This window comes from Podarcis tiliguerta (genome assembly GCF_965153285.1).
Source record: "Podarcis tiliguerta genome assembly, chromosome: 14".
Taxonomy (NCBI): domain Eukaryota; kingdom Metazoa; phylum Chordata; class Lepidosauria; order Squamata; family Lacertidae; genus Podarcis; species Podarcis tiliguerta.
Genome location: NC_139547.1, coordinates 2,380,813 through 2,403,217, shown reverse-complemented (window position 1 = coordinate 2,403,217; position 22,405 = coordinate 2,380,813). Strand labels below are relative to the sequence as shown.

The following is a 22,405-nucleotide window of genomic DNA, read 5'->3' as shown; positions in this document are numbered from 1 at the left end:
AGTTGAATTACTGAAATAAATGAACTTTTCCACCATATTCTAATTTTTCGAGTTTCACCTGTATATAAAATATAAGTATAATGTGTATTGTAGGTGGAAATTAAGTGAAAAGCCCTGAAAAACAAAACATGCATATTTTAGAGACAGAATGCATTCAGGAAGTACATTTTTGGGGACAGTATGCATGATTTAACTGTAATTTTTATATTTAAAAACAATCTACAAAAAACAACAAAACAGACTTGTGGCTGAGCACACACAAAGGTGACCTAGACTAGAAAGAGGCTGATCCATTCATTTCTACTTCCGATTCAAATGAAATGTTTCCTACATCCTGGTGTGCTGCCAGAAGGCAGCCTTGTCCACAGCAACTGCACTGGCATCTAACCTTTGAAATATCTCCCAAGAGTCAGCAGTCCAAGACAAAGGATGGAAATTTTTGAATTAATGGGCTTTAGCATCACTGCTGACAACAATTATGGCAGAGCAGCAGTGAAACCAAAATCTCTCAGGACTGAGCTCAGAGCTCCCATTAGCAGGCTCTCAAACAGCCCCCTAGAAAATCAACACTTGCATTCCACTTTCAGTGTCATAACCAGGTCACACTCCGGAGGCCTCTGTTAACCCTAAGGCTTCACATTCACATCACTTACTGCACAGTTCCCAACAGGTTTTGAAAAAGTTTTTTTTAAAAAAAAGACCGTCAGGGATGGTGCCACTGGAAAAGCATTCTGAACTTGCAGCAAACAAGAAGCGGGTCCCACTGATTTTATTGGAACATACTTCTTGGTACATATCGTTCCAACTGCAGCCTAAATTGTGAAGGTTCAGGTAATAAAGTTATGCATGGCAGGGAGAAAGTGAATAGAGAAAACTTTTTCTCCCTCTCTCAGAACACTAGATGGTCACTAGCTTGGATGGCTTTAAAGAGGATTGGAAAAATTCATGGAGGAGGAGAGGGCTATGGATGGCGAAGAGCCAGGATGGCTCTGCTCTGCCTTCTGAATCCCAGGTCCTGGAAGCCACAGGAGGGGAGAAGGTTCTTGCGCTCTAATCCTGCCGGAGAGTTTCTCACAGGCATCTAAATGGTCACTGTGATAACAGGATGCCAGACTAGATGGGCCACTGGCTGATCTAGCAAGCTCTTATGCTTGTAAATCAGACTTTCCTAGCCTGGTGCCCTCCAGGTGCTGCTGGACTACAACTCCCAGCGTACCTGATTATTGGTCATGCTGGTGTGGGCTGCTGGGAGTTGGAGTCCAACAACATCTGGAGGTAGCAGGTTGTGTCCTTGAACTGCTGCAATACCTCTTAACTCGCCTGGATGGAGGGTAGAAACCTCTCACTGGCATGGCTAGAAGTTGGCCCACTCTGCAAAATGAAGTGTTATATCAGTTGCTCTGGCCACCACTTCATTTACTTATTTACAAAAGTATTTACATGCTGCCTCTCTTAAAATACCAGGATGGTGCACAGCAATAGAAAACATTTTTTTAAAAAAAACTTTCAAACAATGGCCCCACCCACTTCTTGCCCCAGTGCTTTCACTCCTCTCTGCTCAAAATGCATCTATCACTTCTCACTTGGCCAAGTTCTGTGCAAGCAAAACCCACCAGGAACTGACCCAGACCTTTTACAATTTTCCTCTTTGGTATTTGTGACATGTCTATAACTTTTAAAAAGTTGCTGCTTGTTTTGTTTTGTTTTAAGCTACTTGGATTCATCATGCACCTTTGGATAACGTGCTTCATGTGCTTCCTTTGTCTTTTCTTTGTCTTTATTTTGCTCTCTTAATGATGGCCATCAACATTTATGATAAAATATTTGATTGTAGTTTGTTGGTGGCTGTTTAAATGCAAGCTTCCCCTCCCTGCACATTTGAGCATTTTGCTAGAAACCTTATAAACCTCTACTATGATTCCCCTTTATTTCCCTAAACTATGCTTTAGCCATCTTTCCTTTTTTTCTAAAAAGAAAAAGCTAAAACCTGCTTCCCTCTGTAGCTGTTCTACATACACACTGCAATGCCAGTAAAACTATCCAGTTTTTTGCCAAAATAATTGAGAACACACCATTTTCCTTCTGAAATCCATGTTTGCCTTCTCTGCTGTAAAAGTTATGAGGTGCTATTGTCTCTTCTTTCCTCTTTGTTTTCTACATTTTCTCTTGCAGCCAAGAAACCATGGCATTTCCCCCGCAAAAAAGTATTTGTTTTTACAGAACATTAATTCTATTATGCACACACGAAGCTTAATGAAAATGCTATCAGAGTATAATTATGCAAACTCATTTGCAGAACTACGTGAACTCAAAAGCTTATTGGATCACAATGTGAATTAGCAAAAGTGTATATACTGGGGGGGGGGACATGTTTACATGTACGTATGCAAACAGAGAAACAGTCCCCTCCTGACTCCCATACAGATGTGGAACTTTAATACATACAGCCCTGGTGGATTTTCAAGACAACCTATTGTGCTGTTTTAGCCAATTTACATAATTGCCCCACAACACAACTACAGTGTGGCAGCACCACCACAGGTTATGTTTGGTTCAGATGGGCAGCCTATGATCCAGGAAATGAAATGGTAAATGGTTGCTGAAGTAGAACAGTGTGGGAAAACTGAGCTACAGGAGGGCAAATGGCAGCCACTGAGTTGAGGCTGATGAGAGTCAGGATCTGGCAACAAAGAATTATGCCAATAAGTAAACATGAAGGGATGGAGCTGAAATGTACTATTTCAACCTTTGCCAACCAGGTAGCCTTCAGTAGTTTTGGGGAACTGCAGCACTGGCTGGGGCTGATGGGAGCTGTACTCCAAAACATCTGGAAGCCACCAGGTTGGCGAAGACTGCTCCAGAGCCAATGCTGCAAAGGTTGATCTAAACCCCAAAGACCACAGTCCGGGGAAAGACTCAACCTAAACAGAAGCACTTGGCCACCCTTCCTGGTAAGGAAGACCCAGTGACCAGCCTGGGAGGATGTGGGGAGACCAGAGGCTCAGCATATTTCTCTGCTCAAAGAGATGCTCCAAACCTCAGCCTGGGTGGCCTACCATGCTCTCTTCCCTTGTCCTCGGGGGGGGGGGGGGAGGAACCTGCTGCAGCTGAGCTTAAAGCCCTGGCAGGGAGCCATTAAAAGCCCTGTTTGTTATCAAGACCTATGTGGAGTCTCAATAAAGCAGTCAAATTTCAACAGACAATACATAGCTCCTTGTGCCCTGGGCTGGTTAGGTTTTTGTTTGTAATAAGCTCATCTAAGCAAAGTCCCATGTGAAGCTACCAGTAGGTATTCTCCCTCAGACAAAAAAGCCAAGTAACCAAGGGAGCTCGGGACAGGGGGAGAATTTCATTTGGGCCACATTTCAAAGCCCACTGACTTCAAAGTTCTAGTCAACAGCATAGCTGTCAACCTTCCCTTACATGGTGGGAAACTCCCTTATTCCAGCGCCGTTTCCCGCTGCTATCCTGGATTGTTGATATCCCGTAAATTTCCCGGATTTCAAAGGAAGCAGCTCCTCTCCCTCCCGGCTCCCTGCCGGCCAGAGAGGCTCCTCAACTGCGTTGCTCACCAATAAGGAGTCTGAGAACGACTGGGGGGTGGAGCTTGCATGCCTTGTGCAGATAAAATCAGCCACGTTGCCTGGGGACTCGCCTTTGCTTCAGCGCTTCCCAGCGGAGAGGTGACGGTGTGGTTTTCCTTGCTGCCGTATCCCTTTGCCGGGTTGCTGCGCTGTGGGAACCACCGCTTGAGGCTTCGTTTGGCTGCTGGCTGGGCTTTCTGCCTTTGGCCCTTTGGCTCAGAGGGGCTCGGAATGTACCTGTGATCAGAATCGGATGGATACATGGACAGCCTACTCACCCTTGCTGGGGATAAGGTCTGTCGGGAGCGGGGGCACATGGGGGAAAGAGAAGGAGCGGCTGGTTGAGTACAATGGCGGGTGGCAATCTCTTTTGGATTTGTTTTGGAGGCTCCTTCGATTGACTGTTATGGGGGAAAGGAAAGGAGCTGGTTGACTAAAATGGCGGGCGGTGATCTCATGGCGAGGGGGGGAGGCTGCCACCACCTTGTGTGTGTGGCTAGTTAATGCAAGTTGAGGGGTTTTAGAACGCTGGGTGCCGTTTTGTTGCACGTGCTGCTGCAAAGCCAGGCCAGGGAGCTATCTTAAGTTGAGGCTGCATAGGCCTTGTGGTGCATGTAATTCAGATTCTATCATAGCTGTCAACCTTCCCTTATTTGGTGGGAAATTCCCTTATTTTCGAGGCTGCTGATCCCTTATTTTCAAATCTGAAAGTTGACAGATATGGTCAACAGGTTACTGTATTTGTTATTTAGCACCACTTTGATTAGATGGAAATATATTTCACCCTTTTTGTGTTTTACTGCTAGGTAACATGCTTTGGTAACTGTAGTAACAGTGGGGGGGGGAATTATTGATTATTGCTGTTTCCTATTTTGCACAAACCAAGGTTTGTTTACTTGCCCTTCTCTGGATATTTTATTTAAGAATAAACCAATATAATTTAAATGCAAACTTTTCAACATTTTAAATAAATGTGGGGGGTGGGACTCTCCTTTGTATTTATTAGTCATAGCTTGCCCTTTTCCTTCCTTTCACAGGTGGAAAGCAGCAGAAATTTCAGTAGAGCTTCTTCAAAACCTGGCAATCCATTCACTCACGGAAAGATATATACCTGCCCTGAAGGAAATGGCACCTCTGGATTGGCCCAAGTGGAATAGTCACAAGTGGAGGCCCACAAGTTAGCCCCCCCCCCCCCGGAGTAAGGGGTTGAAAGAGTAAACCTCAGAGTTCCATTCAGTTCTAAATGCTGGAGGTCCCAGGTCCAGTCCCTGGTAGCATCGCTGGGTAGGGTTAAGAGGGACTGTGTCTGAACCCCTGGGGGGGGGGCACAGCCAGTCAGTGCATGCTGAGCAGGATGGCCCAATGCTTTGACTCAGCGTAAGGCCACTTCCCATGTTCCTATGCCTGAGTCCTTCCAGACAAAGCACCGTGTTGGGCTCAGTGGACAGACTGACTGCTTTGGCCTAAGGCAGCTTATGCCTTGCCCAGTCTACCTCCCTTTCCAACAGCAGGTCAGGCGAATGCCTCCGGGAAGCCCAAAAGAACGGCATGGATGTGTCGGGTGCCTCTTGCTTACGTTCAGAATCTGGCATTTACAGTGAGACCCACAACGTAATGTTGCCATGTGGACTGTTCCTGTTCAGCATTCCAGCCAGCAAGACATGGCCTTTTCCAGAATATTCCATTCTGCCCTCCACACACATGGTTCCTCCTCACTGCAGTTGCTACATGCGCTTCATTGTTTGGAGCCCCGCCCCCTTGGATTTCTGCACTTCTGCTCACCAAGCCAAAACACATGCACTACAGAAGCAATGGAACCCATAGAACTGAAATCACAATTTATTCTGCTTCCGACCATGTACTCTCATTGCCAATCTAGCATAAAACAGACAGTACAGTGATACCTCGTGTCAGGGAACTGCCATCGGAAGGACAGGAGGTGCAAGGGCTCTCTGAGGCTGAGAGAGACGCAGCAGCGGAAGAGGGAACCAGTAGGGGGAGAGCAGGAACTTCAAGGGAAGAGGAGTCGGAGGAATGGCTCAGAGACGCTTCCAGCGAAAACAGCGGGGAGGTCTCAGGACCTCCTATAGGGACACCTATTCCTCGCCGGAAACTGTCACGCCGAGAGTCCAGAAGACGTGTTTCCGTTAAGGAGCTTTTATGTTGGAAACGATTCCGAAAGCAACCACTTTCGGATTCTGCTAGCGATTGACGCAGCCATGCTGGAGGGGCTCCGTCACAGGCAGAGGTTTGAGAACTTGATCAAACTCTGAGGGACTTGCAGTTTACGCACAAGCAGCTCTTCATCCCATCACAGCAATCCGAAAGTCACCGAAAGCTAGCTTGTGACAGGGAGAGGCATCATGAGCGAACCAGCCGGAACCGGAGGAGCAGGAGCAGCTGGAGGAGGTCCAAGCCTGGAGGAAAGGTACAGAGCGTTGGAGATCCAGCTTGCCTTGCAAACGGCGAGGCTGGAGGAGAGGAGGGCTCAGGATGCAGAAAAGGGGAGGGAGAAAACCACCCCGCTCACCAGAAAGATGCCAGGATTGGTGCAGAAATTCGGGGGGGACCCCAGAAATTATCATGCCTTTAGAACAGAGATGCAATACGCTCTCAACCTGCAGTTTGATGACTTCCCCGACGAGGAATCGCGAGTGGCTTTTGTGATTAGCCATCTCGAATCAGGGGCGAAGGACTGGGTTAGACCCCTGATGGCAGCGAATAATGAGATCCTAAAGGACACGATGAAGTTTTTTCGTGCCATGGACCTGATGTTTTCCAGCGACATTGAGCAGGGGGTGGTGAGAAGGCAGTTAATGGCTTGCAAACAGGGGAGCCGGTCTGTCCGTGAGTACTGGACTGAGTTCACTATGTTGATTCATAGATTGGGGTGGGACCTATCAACGGAACCCATTCAGATGCTTTTCGAAGAGGGGCTCTCTTTGTCCCTTAAAGATGAACTTTCCCGGGGCCCCAGGGCGGAGTCTATGGACCAGCTGACTAAATCCGCGCTGGCCATAGGAGCGCGCCAGGAAGCGAGGGCTTTGGAAAGGCGAGAAGGAAAAGGAGAACGTTGGAGGGAGCTCCGCATTCCAGACATTCCAGAGCCGCCTTTCCCGCCGGCAGAGCCGATGGAAGTTGGAACAGCGCGGGCGCGCGCAGTTTCAAACCTCAGTGAAGGGCGGAAGGAGGGAAAGAGCACCAAGAAATGTTATCTCTGCCAACAGCCAGGACACTTTGCCAGAGTCTGTCCACAAAGAAAAGAATGGCAAGGGATGGCAGGAGCTGTTGGGGGAGAAGAGGAGGAAAGCAAGGAGCAAGTAAAAGCCAATGCCTGGCTGCCACCGTCGGGGCACAGCAGCCAGGCCACAAAGCAGTGAAAGTGCCCACGCCGGAACCTCCCAGACCTGCTTTAGTGATAGAGGTGTTGCTAGAGCTGCCAAACGGACACCCACTACAGATCAAGGCGCTTTTGGATTCAGGCAGCTCCTGTAATTTCATGAGTAAGGAGTTTGCAGCTGAGCACCAGATACAGACCATCCCCTTAAGTAACCCCCTGCAGGTGACCACGATTGACGGCAGAGAGCTGTTGGGAGGAGAAGTGAACCAACAGACAGTCCCCATGATAATGAGGGTGGCAAGGCACACCGAAAGGATAGCGTTTAATGTGGCCACCTTGGGAGGAGCTCCCATCATTTTGGGGATGAGCTGGCTGGCACTACACGATCCTCTAGCGGGCTGGCATCAGAGGGTGGTCTCCTTTGGGTCAGCGCATTGCCTCGAACACTGCAAGCAGGGGAAGGTTCCAGGAGAAGCTAGACTCACCCTAGCCGGGATGGAGGTAATGAATAAAGGGAAGGTGCCTCCGCAATACGCAGATCTGAGCAACGTATTTAGCGAAAGGGAAGCGGACAAACTGCCGCCGCATAGACCCTTTGACTGTCAAATCAACCTACTCCCTGGAGCTCAACTCCCAGTGGGCAAGCTGTACGCCATGTCAGACAGGGAGATGCAGGAGTTGAGGGAGTTCATTGACAAAAACCTGAAGCGAGGTTTCATCAGAGAGTCCCGAGCGGTGGGGGGCAGTCCAGTGTTTTTTGTGGACAAAAAAAACACAGATAAGCCGAGACTTGTAGTGGACTTCAGGGCCCTAAATGCCGTGTCGGAACCCCTGGCTTTTCCTATGCCCCGAATTGATGACATTCTGACCAGGGTGAGGAAGGGGAAGATTTTTACAAAACTGGACCTGAGGGGGGCGTACAATCTGATACGCATAAGGAAGGGGGATGAATGGAAGACCACCATGTTCACCCCTTTGGGAGCATTTGAATACCTCGTAATGCCCTTCGGTCTCCAAGCAGGCTCAGCATGTTTTCAAAGTTTTATGAACCACGTCTTGGGACCTTTGCTCTACAAGAATTGTGTGGCCTTTTTAGATGACGTGTTGGTGTATTCGGAAGATGAAGAGCAGCATGTGAGGGACGTGCGAGAAGTGTTGGGCCGGCTACAAGCCAATCAGCTGTGGGTGAAACTGGAGAAGTGCCAGTTTCATACCAAGGAGGTGGAATTCCTGGGGTACCGCTTGTCAGACAAAGGATTGGCCATGGATCCCGGCAAGGTCCAAGCGGTACTGGAATGGAAGACACCGAAGACCAGGAAGGATGTGCAAAGATTCCTGGGGTTTGGGAACTTTTATCGGAAGTTCATCAAGAACTTTGCACACTTGACGGCGCCCATCACCGACTGCCTCAGTAGCAAGAAGAAATTTGTTTGGACGGCGGAGGCGGAGCGAGCATTTGAAGAATTGAAAAGGGCTTTCGCCTCAGAAGAACAACTTCTGCATGTGGACTTACGGAAACCCATGAGAGTGGAGACAGACGCGTCTGACCGGGCGGTAGGGGCTGTGCTTCTCCAACCGGGAAGGAATACGTCGGAGTGGAGACCGTGCGCCTTCTTCTCGAGGAAGCTGAATAAGTCCGAGCGGAACTACACGGTGTATGACAGGGAGCTACTCGCCATTCACGAAGCGTTCCGGAGGTGGAGACATTTGTTAATTGTGGCACAACACAAGGTGCAAGTGTGCACCGACCACAAGAATTTGGAGTATTGGAGAACGGCTCGAGTACTCAACCAACGACAAGTGAGATGGGCACAGGAATTCTCCAAATTCCACTTTGAAATTTGTTATGTGCCAGGCCCAGAAAACGTCAGGGCGGACGCTCTCTCACGCAAACCAGAGTATTTGGAGGGGGAGGGGGCAATCGAAGAAAGACATGTCATCCCTGAGGACCGCTGGGTGTGTGGGGCGGCGCTGGTGGGGCGACGAGAACTGGTAGAGGAAACGGAAAATGATGAGTATGCCCAGGATAAGCTCAGAGGTCTAAGGGGAGAGGGGGAGAGTCCCGAAGGTTTTGAGGAAAGAAATGGGGCACTGTATTACAAAGGGGCACTGTATATACCAGGAGGGGAATTGAGGGGAAGAGTACTCAAGCAGTTGCACGATAGCCCCACAGCGGGACATTTTGGACAACACAAGACCATGTGGATGGTTACCAGGGAATTTTGGTGGCCCAAGGTGAGGGAAGATGTAAAGGAGTATGTAAGACGGTGTGACCAATGTCAGAGAGCCAAGGGGGAAAGAAGGGCGCCGGCAGGGTTATTAGAACCATTACCCACACCAGAAAGGCCTTGGGAAGCGGTATCAATAGATTTTATGACGGATCTGCCAAAATCCAAGGAGAAAACAGCCATCATGGTAGTAGTAGACCTGTTAACCAAGATGTGCCACTTTGTAGCATGCTCACATGCAGTCACAGCGGAAGAGACAGCTAAGTTGTTTGTGGAACACATCTTTAGGCTGCACGGCGCCCCCTTGAGGGTGATCTCAGACCGCGGCAAACAATTTACTTCCAGGTTCTGGAGGAAGCTCATGAGCTTACTGCACGTGGAAGTCAATTTTTCGACTGCCCGACACCCTGAAACCAACGGGCAGGTGGAAAGAGCAAATGGCATCCTCCAACAATATCTGAGGTGTTATGTCAATGACAGAGAGAACGATTGGGTCGAAAAGTTGGCGCTGGCAGAATTTGCCTACAACAATGCGGAGAATGTGTCCACAGGGATGAGCCCCTTTTTGGCTAATTACGGGTGTCACCCCAGGGCTTTTCCAGGGGAGGGAGGCGAGAGATGGAGCGTCCCAGCGGCCGAACATTTTGTAGAGGAGATGGAAGCAATCCATCGTCAGCTCCAGCTCAACTTAGAAAGAGCCAAGGCTCAATATAAGAAGCAGGCAGACAAGAACAGAAGGGAAGGTGAAACCATAAGGGTGGGGGATCAGGTGTGGCTGTCAACCCAAGGGTTGCCGTTCAAAGGGGGTTGTAAAAAATTAAGACCCAAGAGATTGGGACCCTTTGAGGTCATTCAGCAGGTCAACCCAGTGGCTTTCAAACTCCGGTTACCAAGCCACATGAAATTGCACCCAGTGTTCCACAGGTCGTTACTGTCACCGTACAGGGGGGGACGTCAAGGGGAGCACACCAGGGGACCACCCTTGGAAGAAAGGGAAAGAAGCAACCATGTAGCGGAAATCCTCGATTCCAGGTGGAAGGGAAATCAGGTGGAGTATTTGGTGGCGTGGGAAGGGGAACCGGAGTCAGAAAACACCTGGGTGACTGCAGGGGAGGTCAATGACGAGGTTTTAACAGAAACGTTCCACCAAAGATTCCCGAGGAAACCACAGCCGGTAGCAAGGTTTAGGAGGGAGTATTTCGGCACCACCGACGAGGAAGAGGAACTGGAAGGATTCGCGGAGTCGGAGTTGGAAGAGGGAATGGACTCCGATGGCGAGGAGTATCGAGAGACCAGGAACAGCAACCAGTGGAGGAAGGTGTTCGAAACCTCGGACGATGAGGAAGGTTCTTTCGGGGGTTTTACCTCCTCACAACCCGTAGGGAAGGAGACGGGAGGGGGTGAAGGGGGCCCTGGAGGGGAGGTGGATGTCAGGGAACTGCCATCGGAAGGACAGGAGGTGCAAAGGCTCACTGAGGCTGAGAGAGACGCAGCAGCGGAAGAGGGAACCAGTAGGGGGAGAGCAGGAACTTCAAGGGAAGAGGAGTCGGAGGAATGGCTCAGAGACGCTTCCAGCGAAAACAGCGGGGAGGTCTCAGGACCTCCTATAGGGACACCTATTCCTCGCCGGAAACTGTCACGCCGAGAGTCCAGAAGACGTGTTTCCGTTAAGGAGCTTTTATGTTGGAAACGATTCCGAAAGCAACCACTTTCGGATTCTGCTAGCGATTGACGCAGCCATGCTGGAGGGGCTCCGTCACAGGCAGAGGTTTGAGAACTTGATCAAACTCTGAGGGACTTGCAGTTTACGCACAAGCAGCTCTTCATCCCATCACACCTCGGGTTAAGAACTTAATTCGTTCCGGAGGTCTGTTCTTAACCTGAAACTGTTCTTAACCTGAAGCACCACTTTAGCTAATGGGGCCGCCACGCCACAGCTGCACAATTTCTGTTCTCATCCTGAAGCAAAGTTCTTAACCCGAGGTACTATTTCTGGGTTAGCGGAGTCTGTAACCTGAAGCGTATGTAACCTGAAGCATATGTAACCCGAGGTACCACTGTACTGCCTCGTCTCCACCATGTGGACTAGTACCTCACGCAATTTTGCTGAAAGGCTCAGAAGGTGCATGTTATCTCAAAAATTAGAACCATCCAGATGTGCCCTGAAAATAATTAGAAACTGGGGGAGTCTACACAGAAAAATATGGGACGAGGGTGGTGCTGTGGGTTAAAACACAGAGCCTAGGACTTGCTGATCAGAAGGTCAACGGTTCGAATCCCCGCGACGGGGTGAGCTCCCGTTGCTTGGTCCGTGCTCCTGCCAACCTAGCAGTTCGAAAGCACGTCAAAGTGCAAGTAGATAAATAGGTAGCACTCCAGCGGGAAGGTAAACGGCGTTTCCATGCGCTGCTCTGGTTCGCCAGAAGCAGCTTTGTCATGCTGGTCACATGACCTGGAAGCTGTACGCCGGCTCCCTCGGCCAATAAAGCGAGATGAGTGCCGCAACCCCAGAGTCGGTCACGACTGGACCTAATGGTCAGGGGTCCCTTTACCTTTACACAGAAAAATAACCTGTCAATGTTATTCCCATTTCACAGATGGTAAGCAGACAGTGAGCAATCGGAGCTCCTGCCTCCCAAATCTCATTCAAAACTCTTCAGCAGTCATGTGTTTTTCATCAGACACCCCAAGGTCTCAAACTGCAAGAATGGTTTCTGCCTTTATACTCCAAACTGAAAAAATATACCCTTGAAGTGGGAAGAAACATCTCATCACAATCCGTGTTCTAACAGCTTCCCTGCTACAATCAGTGGCATGTGATTAGAAGTCGTTATTCTTGCCAGACACACAAAGTCTCGTCGTGCAACCACAACTTTCAGAGTCACTGCTTCTTCAACTATTGTTCTCTGAATTCTTTTTTTTAAAAGAACATTTGGATTCAGACACATCTTTCTAACAAGCTGAAATAATATATGCCTCTAAGGCCATTGCTGGGCAAAGCAATTCATACATCATCACATGCCTAATATCCTATGTGCTGCTTGAATAAGTGCTTCTTTTTATCTGTCCTGAATCTTCCATCATTTGGCTTCGTTGGATGTCCACAGATTCTCTTAACACTGAAACCTATGCACATCCAATGAAGCTGAATGCTGAAAGATTCAGGACAGATAAAAGGAAGGATTTCATCAGCATAAACTATGGAACTCGCCCCTGCAGGAGGCAATGGTGGCCTCCAACGTGGATGGCTTTAAAAGAGGGTTGGACAAATTCATGGCTATTAAAAGCTACCAGCCATAATGGCTATGCTCTGGCCCATGGCCAAAGGCAGAAAACGCTTCTGTTGCTGGAAACTGCAGGAGGGGAGACTGTTTTGTGCTCAGTTCCTGCTCAGTTTCCCTGGGGCATCTGGCTGGCCACTTTGAGAACAAGATGCTGGACTAGATGGGCCCCTGGCCTGATCCAAGAGGCTCTTCTGAGATTCTTATTCCTTTTCAAACCCAAGGTCTGTAGTTTGGCAAGGGTGGATAGCAAGCGGACTTCAGTCTTCCTCAGCTCTCCAGCGCTTTCCCCCTAGTTTTCCTCCTACTCTCAAACTCCTTCCTCTCTGTCAGGGTTCAGCCCTGTCCAGGTACGGGAGCTGGGGTCTCCCGAGGGAAATAACAGAGACACTGGCAAAGTGCTGTATATGAGACTCCTCAGGAGAAAGAGAACTGAATGCAACAAGCAGTCCAGATCAGGGCCAGCTGAGAGCTAGGAAGGGGTGGAGCCGCCACTTCCTATAAAGGAGGGACCAGGAACCTCTGGCCTGTAGGCCTAATCGGATCCATAAGGCTTTTTTCTCCAAACCACACCCTCTCCACATGTGGCATCATGTGTGTTTGGCATATGGCATGTGCCAAATATGTGCAGCTCCCTAAGCATGTAGGCTCGTGGCAGTGCAGCTTGTGCTGGAAGAAATTCAGCCAGACTCCAACTCTTCAGTCAGTTGAGTCCTTTACTGACAGGTCCAAAGAATTAAGGCAGTTTCATTATATACACCTTGTACAGGCTTCCCCTAGATCCCTAGCAGAAGATGCAGGCTTCAAATGCAAAGCAAGCACAGCTCACAGCATACATACAGCACAGAGTTCAGTATCAATCTGGCAGAGTTCCTCTCAGCAAAGCAAGAAGGCAATGTACAGCCCCCTCTTAATATACCCAAGAATGACCACACCCTTGGCCGGCTGACAGCTCACAGTGACCTCCTAATCACAAGATCTGCAGGTGCAAAATAAGGGAAGCACCCACCCACCCGATTTTTCTCAACAGCAATTAAAGGAACCTCAACAGTGTGGGGCTGGATGACCACCAGGCTTCCTGTGGAGAACCTGACTGCACTCCATCCCTGCAGAAAGCCAGCCTGAAGTCACCACCCATTGGCTGATTGGGTGCTTTGAAGTCCCATGGAGCATCACTTGTCATCACTGTAATGGCAGGTGATTGACAGGTGGGTGGTCCTACCAACCAGTAAAATTTGGGGTATCGGTAGGGGCTGTGCTTTTTTCCATCCAGAACTCACAGGAACTCGGTCCCGTCACCTCTCAGGTGGGCACTGCTGCCATGATAAGAGAGCAAGAGAGGGGCTAATGGTGAGTTCCGGCACCTCTTTTTCTACAAAAATAGCACTGGCCTACCAGGCAATTCCCTGTTCCTGCTATATAAGCTGTCAGTCTTGGCTGTTTCACTGCTGAAGCCAGAGAAAAAGTCTTCCTGATCTGGGGAAACAGACACTTTGAGCTCCTCGTCTTTATTTCACTATAACACCTTTCAACTTCCTTTTCATGGGCTGCCTGCATCCTGCCATCATAGGCTTTGACCCTTGTCCCTTTTTGTGCCTCCTCTGCCCTCCTGCCTAGATCCATGTGACTGCCCTGCTCTTCTGCAGGATCTGAGCAGTAGCTGAAGACCCTCCCTGCCTGCCTGACCTCTTGTGACATCAAAGAAGCTCAGCCAATCAGAGACTTTACTATCACCCCCATGAACTCCCCAGTGCACTGTAATTGGGACCAATTCTCTTCAGTCTTGGGTCCCCCAATATGTCGTTGGACTACAACTCTCATCAGTCCTGACTGTTAGCTGAGCTAGCTCTGGATAACAGGAGCTGTAGCCCAACACCACCTGCAGATTCCATGCTGAAAAGCTCTGATCTACAGTAGATGAGCAGTGATATTGCTCCACTCACTCTCATGAAGCTGGACATTTCATCTTTGCTTGCACTGCAAATGTAGCTCACTCATAACAAAAAGGAAACTAAACCTACCAGCAATCTTTAAATCTTCTGCTCTGACCTTGAGCTCCAAGATAATGTTCCGCTTTGGAGAGGACAAACTCCTGTTTATCGAGGTGAAACTTACAGGGATAATGTGAAGTGGCCTTTCAGAGCACCAAACAGTCAAGCTTTAATCTAAAAATCTTTAGAGGACAAAAGGCAAAAAGCAAGAGAGAACAATCTCTTTAGATGAGATGAGGCTCCGGAGGTGCAGTACTTAAAAACAAATCAAGAGGCTGCGGCTTTAAGGGCTCTTATCTTGGGGTGAAATACTGTTTAAGAACACAGGTGGAAGAGAGAGATCAAAAAGCCCAGGAAATGCTGCTTCTGCCAACACAAAAAACACTAAGGTTTTTTAACACAAATCTTGCAAGGTGACCAACCAAGCCAGGGAAACTTACGGCACTTTTTTTACAAGTAACATAGAAAACATTATTTGCCTCCATGTGGATGGTTTGAAATGATATTCATGGCATAATGTAATAAATGTTGGGCCTGCCCTCAGCAACCACCATCTGAAGCGGAAAAGCAATGTATTTGAAGTGCATTTGCTGTGGTTATATTTTCATACATCATATGACCTACTGCAATGTTAGCCATGCAGGTCAAGGAGCCACACTCCTTTTTTAAAAGCCCATAGAGTTATATAATTGTAGAGTTGGAAGGACCCCAAGGGGCATCTGGTCCAACCCTCTGCAATGAGGGAATCACAATTCGGATGCTCCGCCCCCGCCACTTAATGGATCCAAATGGTTTCCAGAGCGTGGTAGGGATGCTTTATCCCATGTTGATGGCCTTTCAGCTGATTCCCTGGTGGCCTGCTGGATTGCGGAGTTAACCAGGGCTATCGACTGTCTGGCCCCGAAGCATGGAGCCCGGACAGCCCCGTGGTTTTCTTCAGAGCTGAGGGCAAGGAAACAATCGCTGAGACAGCTAGAGTGCCAGTGGCAGAAAACTCATTCTGAATTGGACAGGACATGGGTTAGAGCTCAATGTCGAGCCTACCAAGTGGCAATAGCGACGGCGAAGAAGATTTTCTTCACTGCCTCTATTGCATCTGCAGAAAACAGTAGCAGGAGACTCTTTCAGGTGGTTCACAATTTAATGGAACCACCTTTACCATCGGGGCCTTGTAAAGACCCCAAGATCTCCTGCAATGATTTGCAAAGCTTTTTTGCAGATAAAGTTGCTCAGATTCAGAAGGAGCTAGACACCACCGAGGGAGCAGGGCTGGGGCGGGAGAGTGCTAGAGCCCTGTCTGGTGAAGTTGCATGGAATCAATTTCAATCCGTTACCCCCCGAAGATGTGGACAGGCTGCTTGGACTCGTGAAACCAACCACTTGTCTCCTTGATCCTTGCCCATCCTGGCTAATAAAAGTAAGCCGGGAAGGGCTGGGCAATGGGCTCTACGGGGTCGTGAATGCTTCCCTCTGTGAGGGAGCCTTCCCAGACCCGCTGAAAGAGGCAGTCATTAAACCGCTTCTTAAAAAAAATATCTTTAGACCCGGCCAGTATGGCCAACTATCGCCCAGTCTCAAATCTTCCATTCTTGGGCAAGGTGATTGAGCTAGTGGTTGCTGAACAACTCCAGGCACGCCTGGAAGAAGCGGACCATTTGGATCCCTTCCAGTCGGGATTCAGGCCTCATCATGGGACTGAAACTGCCTTGGTCGCGCTGGTTGATGATCTCCGGCGGGCTAGAGACAAAGATGAAAGCTGTTTCCTAGTTCTGCTGGATCTCTCAGGCGCCTTTGATACAATCGACCATAACATCCTTCTGGACAGTCTAGAGCAGCTGGGAGCTGGGGGCACTGTTATACGGTGGTTCAGCTCCTTCCTCCTGGGCCGTGTCCAGAAAGTGGTGGTGAGGGATGAGTGTTCAGACCCCTGGGCTCTCACTTGTGGGGTGCCTCAGGGTTCTGTCCTCCCCCCATGCTTTTTAACTTCTACATGAAGCCGCTGGGGAGATCATCGGGGGGTTTGGACTGGGTGTTCATCAATATGCAGATGATACCTAGCTCTACCTCTCTTTCAAATCAGAACCAGTGAGTGCCTGGAGGCGGTTGGAGGATGGATGGCGGCTAATGGATTGAGGTTGAATCCTGACAAGACAGAAGTACTGTTCTTGGGGGACAGGGGGTGGGCTGGGGTGGAGGACTCCCTAGTCCTGAATGGAGTAACTGTGCCCCTGAAGGACCAGGTGCGCAGCCTGGGAGTCGTTTTGGATTCACAGATGTCCATAGAGGCGCAGGTCAATTCTGTGTCCAGGGCAGCTGTCTACCATCTCCATCTGGTACAGAGGCTGCGACCCTACCTGCCTGCAGGCTGTCTTGGCAGAGTGGTGCATGCTCTAGTTATCTCCTGCTTGGACTACGGCAACACACTCTACGTGGGGCTACCTTTGAAGGTAACCCAGAAACTACAACTAATCCAGAATGTGGCAGCTAGACTGGTGACTGGGAGCGGCCACCAAGACCACATAACACCGGTCTTGAATGACCTACATTGGCTCCCAGTATGTTTCTGAGCACAATTCAAAGTGCTGGTGTTGACCTTTAAAGCCCTAAATGGCCTTGGCTCAGTAGACCTGAAGGAGTGTCTCCAGCCCCATCGTCGAACTCTGAGGTCCAGCTCTGAGGGCCCTCTGGCGATTCCCTCACTGCGAGAAGCAAAGCTACAGGGAACCAGGCAGAGGGCCTTTTCGGTAGTGGCACCCGCCCTGTGGAACGCCCTACCATCAAATGTCAAAGAGATAAACTACCAGACTTTTAGAAGATATCTGAAGGCAGTTTTTAATGTGTGACATTTTAAAGTATTTTTAATCTTTGTTGGAAGGCGCCCAGAGTGGCTGGGGAAACCCAGCCAGATGGGCGGGGTACAAATAATAAATAATAATAATAATAATAATTATTATTATTCGACCTCTGCTTAAAAACCTCTAAGAAAGGAGAATCCACCACCTTTCCAGGGAGTCTGTTCCATTGCCAAACACCTCTTACTGTCAGAAAGGTCTTCCTGATGTTTAGTCAGAATCACCTCTCTTGTAACTTGAACCCATTGGTTTGGCTCCTAGCCTCTGAAATAGAAGAAAACAAGCTTGCTCTATCCTTCACGTGACAGCCCTTGAGATATTAGAAGGTGGCTATCATATCTCATCTCAGTCTCCTCTTTCCCAGGTTAAACATAACCAATTCCCTCAACTGTTCCTTATATGGCTTAGTTTCCAAACCCTCTTGGTTGCCCTCCTCTGGACATGCTCCAGCTAGTCAACACCCTTCTTAACACTGTGGAGCCCAGAACTGGGCACAGGACTCCAGGTGTGGTCTGACCAAGGCAGAATGGAGTGGGGCTATTACTTCCCTTGATGTGGACACTAGACTGTGTTTTTGTTGATGCAGGCTAGAATAACATTAACTTTTTTGTTCTTTATAAGAAAAAAATGCTATGCGCACAAGCTGGCAAGAGATAGAAGGTGCTACCCAAATATATTTGTTATTTGAAAATCTAGGCATGCAAAAACAAAACACAGAGACATATTTCTATGGCTAACAGCTCATAATAAAGACTTTCAGCCAGAGGAAAGGCTGAAAGATAACTACAGTTCCAAAAACTGGAGCAGCAGGATACAACTCACCAGAAATTTTGAACGTTTTTTAAAGGCATCAGGCTCAATACGTCCCAGCCAAACAAACACAGCATCATCCGGACTCGGCTTTCTTTCATTTACCTACTGCAGACCTGAAAGCTAATCTCATCCTAATTGCCATGGAAACAGATACATAGACACGAAATCCCTGGGTGCTCCTCAGGAACAGGACAGTTGAATTACCTGCACGTTCACACAGCTGCCAGAGTTTATTAACAGTCTGCAGTTGGAGGATTTCATTTTAACTCCATCATTACCTTTGCCTTTCCCCTCCAAGTCAATAAGCCTGGAGAATTTGAAGGAAGCTGTGTGTGCTTTGAGTCAAGCCTTTACTGATGGAGCTTTGCAAGCACTGTAGTGCAATGAAGAACACAGGGAAAGAAGTGGCTTGGCAAGGCAACTTGGCCCTACCCGTTCCAAAGCCAAATTTAGGCTCATTCCTCTTCCCGGAAACATGAAGGTCACAGTCCCACAGAGGCAAAATGGTAAACGACTGCCTCCTTCCCCACAGACCCTCTTGGCTGCAAAGATCAGCAGAATTCCTCACAGGCTCAGAGGAGCACCAGCCTAGGAGAGGGCCTTCTCTGTGGCAGCCTCTAAGCTGTGGAACTCCCTCCCCACAGAGGGGCACCTGGCACCATGTGGCAGCAGCCAGTGAGTGGGTTGGAGGTAAAGACTCTCCTCCCTGAAAGAGAGGGGAGTGGTTGTGGGCGGGAGCCCGAGCTCCGCCCCTAGCAGGGGGCAACCGCCCCCTGCTTACCTAGCTCACCTGGCTGGCGCCCCCGCCCACCAGCCGGCACCCAATCGGGTGCCGCTGGGGGGCGTGTCCAGCGAGCTTTAAATCAGAGCGCCAGCCCTCCTCCCGGCCTCTTTCCTCCTCGTCTCGCCAAGAGTCATCAGCTAGGAGTCATCACAGTCATTACAGGGAAGAGCCACGAGGTTTGGAGTTGGGGGGTCTGTGTGTGTGGAGGCGGCCTGGTTCCTGGCTTGCCTTTTAACTTTAGGAGGCTTGCGTGCGCTCATTGCTTTACTGCTTTTAAAATCCAGGTTTGCCTTGCTGTTTCCTCTTTTTTCCATGTAAAAACCTACATTTAACCTTCCATTTCCCCCCTCTCCTGGTGCTTGATTTGTTTGTGCGGTCTAAGTGCGAATTACCTTTCTTAAGCTGCAGCTTGTTCCCTTGCCCAGCACATGCCCCCGGTGAGGTCTGAGTGTGAGTGTGGCTCCATCTTTCTTTCTCCCTTGTCTCCTTGCTTGTCTTCCCTGCCTCTGCTTGGTAGCTGTGCGTTTTATTTTAATTTTTGGCCAGGGTGCTTGTACATTTCCCCTCTATTGCCCTTGCCTGTCCAATTGCGTGGCTGGTCTGGGTGACTGGATGGTGCTGATAATGCCAAGGTTGCAAGTTTGATCCCTGTATGGGACAGCTGAATATTTCTGCATTGCCTGGGTTGGACTAGATGATCCTCAGGGTTCCTTTTCCTGTTCCTCTCTAATTTTAAGTTGTGTGTGTGTGTGTGTGCTTGCAGCGTGTGTTTGTGCCTGCCGTTTATTGATTTATTACTCCTCTAGCGTGGGTTTAATTTACCCTGCCATCCCTTCCATTGGTACCACTTAAATCGGGAGCCCCCCCGTAAATTTTAAAGGCTGCCGGGGCTTGGGAAAGACTGTGCGCTTAAACCTCACCCCTCTTGGTTTCTCTAAGCCACCCCCCCCCCCTTCGCTTGATGTTTGGGGGATAGAAATAAGGCAGGGCTTGGGGTGGACAATTCAGGGTTTCTGATCAGGTAACCATTCCTCAGCACGGCACGTTCATACGTTTAGAACCTTTGAAGGTGTGCCTTTGCCTGGTTCTTGTCATTGGCTTCACTTGCCAGTACAGGCTCCCTAAAGAAAACCACTTTTAAACAACAACAACAACAAAGGTTACGGCTTATGGTACCTTAATGAAAAGTCCAGGTTTATATTTCCACTTCATTTTGGCTCACTGTAGAGGACAGCTATTTTTCCTTTTCTTCAAAAGATTTTCCTTGCCCGGCATGTTCATTTTCCCTCATTTTCCCTGGGTTGGAGGTAACTACCTGCTTGCCAGCAGCAGAAAGTGTGAGGTGGCAGTGAGGTCAGCACTGACCTCCTCAATCTGGTGCTTGCACCCACCACCCTGCCTTCCACCTCACCGCTTGTAAGAACATCACAAAAGCCTGCTGGATCAGGCCCATGGCCCCTCTAGCCCAGCATCCTGTCTTCACAGGGGCTAACCAGATGCCTGTGGGAAGCCTGCAAGCAGGAGCTGAGCACCAGACCCCTCTCCCCTCATTTGGGTGGCCCTGCCTGCCTGTCCAAACAGCCTGCCGGGATGTGTATGTTGGGGAACTCTGGATCCTGGTCACTGGCACCTTCTGGGCTTTCATCTGCTTTACTAATCTAGGGTTTCTGTTTCAATTGCCATCACAACAGGTCAGAGAATACAGTCATCTGTTTATGCTAGCATTAGGATTCCAAAGGGTAAAGCACCACCATCTCTTGCAGCAAATGTAATCAGCCTTAAAACCTACTGCAGTCAAGAAGCCTATTTGCAAGTAAATCCAATTTTAGCTCAAAAAGCCAAGCACACATACACTGTTATTTTTTGGCCCCTTATAAATCAGTTGGGTATTCTGCCTGGGATACGAACATTAGTGGTAAAAGAGCATAAACCAAGGGAGAGTTGGAAGCCTTGCAAGCCTCTGCAGGAGAGGGACTGTCAGCAGCAACCTGGGTGGGGGGTTTCTAGGACTCCTTGCTATCTTGGCTGTTGCCAGGAGGTGGGATATTGGGCTAGTCCACACTTCCACATGCCCCATGCCTAGAAAGTACGTGTCCCATTTGTCCTCGCCAGACATCACAGCAAATACAAACTGTTAGCAGCACACTTGACATCTATTGAGTCCTTTACTTTCAGTTTGACATTTCACATAGGTTACCAAGAAGAGGATGCTCAAAGTGCTGCAATGACAATGGAAAACATGATTGCAATAAATTCTGTTTGCTGCCATCCTCAATCACTTTCTATGCCATCTTCAAAACCCCATCATCAGCTTCACACATTGAATTATTCCAGGGAAATTCTGTCTCCAGATACTTTTAAGGAGCCTCTAATCAGGCTTTGCTGCTGGCCGTTTGCCATAATTATAGGAATGAGGTGCTGGAAATTGCATTAGATAATTGAAATGAGACAATGGGTCTTTCAATTACCAGCGAATCAGTTTCTCAAACGGTGGATCTTGCAGCTCTCAGCAACGAAATCTAAGCAATGCAAAAGACAATGTTTCATTCGACTTCATCAACACCTAAGTAGGACTGCTAATGTTTACCAAGAGGAAACTTTTGTGTTGGGGAAAAGCATTTGCACTGCCATGTTTGAAAAAGGGAGCCAAAATCTATCAGTTTGTTTTTTGAATTCAAGTCCAGTCAAACATTTATTGCTCATGGTCATAGCACTTTGCAATTTAAAAACAAAACCAGGCATTGTGGGTGAGCAGTTCTGTTTCCAATAAACTGGCCAACTGGCCAGCCCGGAAGGGGCTGCATCCCCCTGAAGAGACAGGTTCGCAGTCTGGGGATGCTTCTGGCTCCAGCTCTGTCAGTGGAGGTTTAGATAACCTCTGTGACTAGAAGTGGCTTTTACCAACTGCAATTGGTTGGGCCAGGAAAGCCTTGCCACAGTAGTTCCTATGTTGCTTACTTCAAGGCTGGATTACTGCACTGAGTTCTACATGGGGCTTCCCTCATGCTTGATCCAGCAAGTGCAGTTAGTGTGGAATGCTTGTCAGCATATCACACCTGTGCTCAGAGATCTGGTATTATTAAAATAAACTATGTGTTATAGTCTTGGAATGCATTATTTACTTATGTGTGCAGCTGTTCAGTTTTTACCCCACCCTTCTTTCCAAAGGAGCCCAAGGCAGCAACTAGCAACTATTAAATAATAATAATTTGTATCCATTCAGATGCATTGTCAGCTTCTTTCTTTGACTTGCAGCCACCACTGGCATTACTTATTCATTCATTTCCTGGCACTTAGATGCTGCCTTTCCTCCCAACAGAAGCACAGAGAGGAAAGCAATGCATGCCACGCCATGTATGTAGCACAAGAAAAAAATAGTAACATTAACGACATCGTAACAACTGATACAACATGACAATATTGGCAATATATGAGTGGACAACTTATAGACACAGACTTTCTTTGGATAAATACAATGATATTTGGAATGAGTTTACACAGAATATATTAGGTTATTGATAACTATGTGTGT

General features: G+C 48.6%; 1 protein-coding gene across 3 annotated transcripts in view; it reads right to left on the bottom strand.

The window, feature by feature from the left end:
- Nucleotides 1-22,405, bottom strand: part of ENTREP2 (endosomal transmembrane epsin interactor 2) — a 193,379-nt gene that overhangs the window by 105,302 nt on the left and 65,672 nt on the right. The window contains exon 1 of one of the 3 annotated variants that reach the window (XM_083412778.1): nt 14,455-14,497. The exons of the other annotated variants lie outside the window; for them this stretch is intronic. The gene's annotated coding sequence lies outside the window, so the exon portion shown is untranslated. Of the gene's footprint in view, nt 1-14,454; nt 14,498-22,405 lie in introns of those variants that run through there. 3 annotated transcript variants of the gene reach the window in all.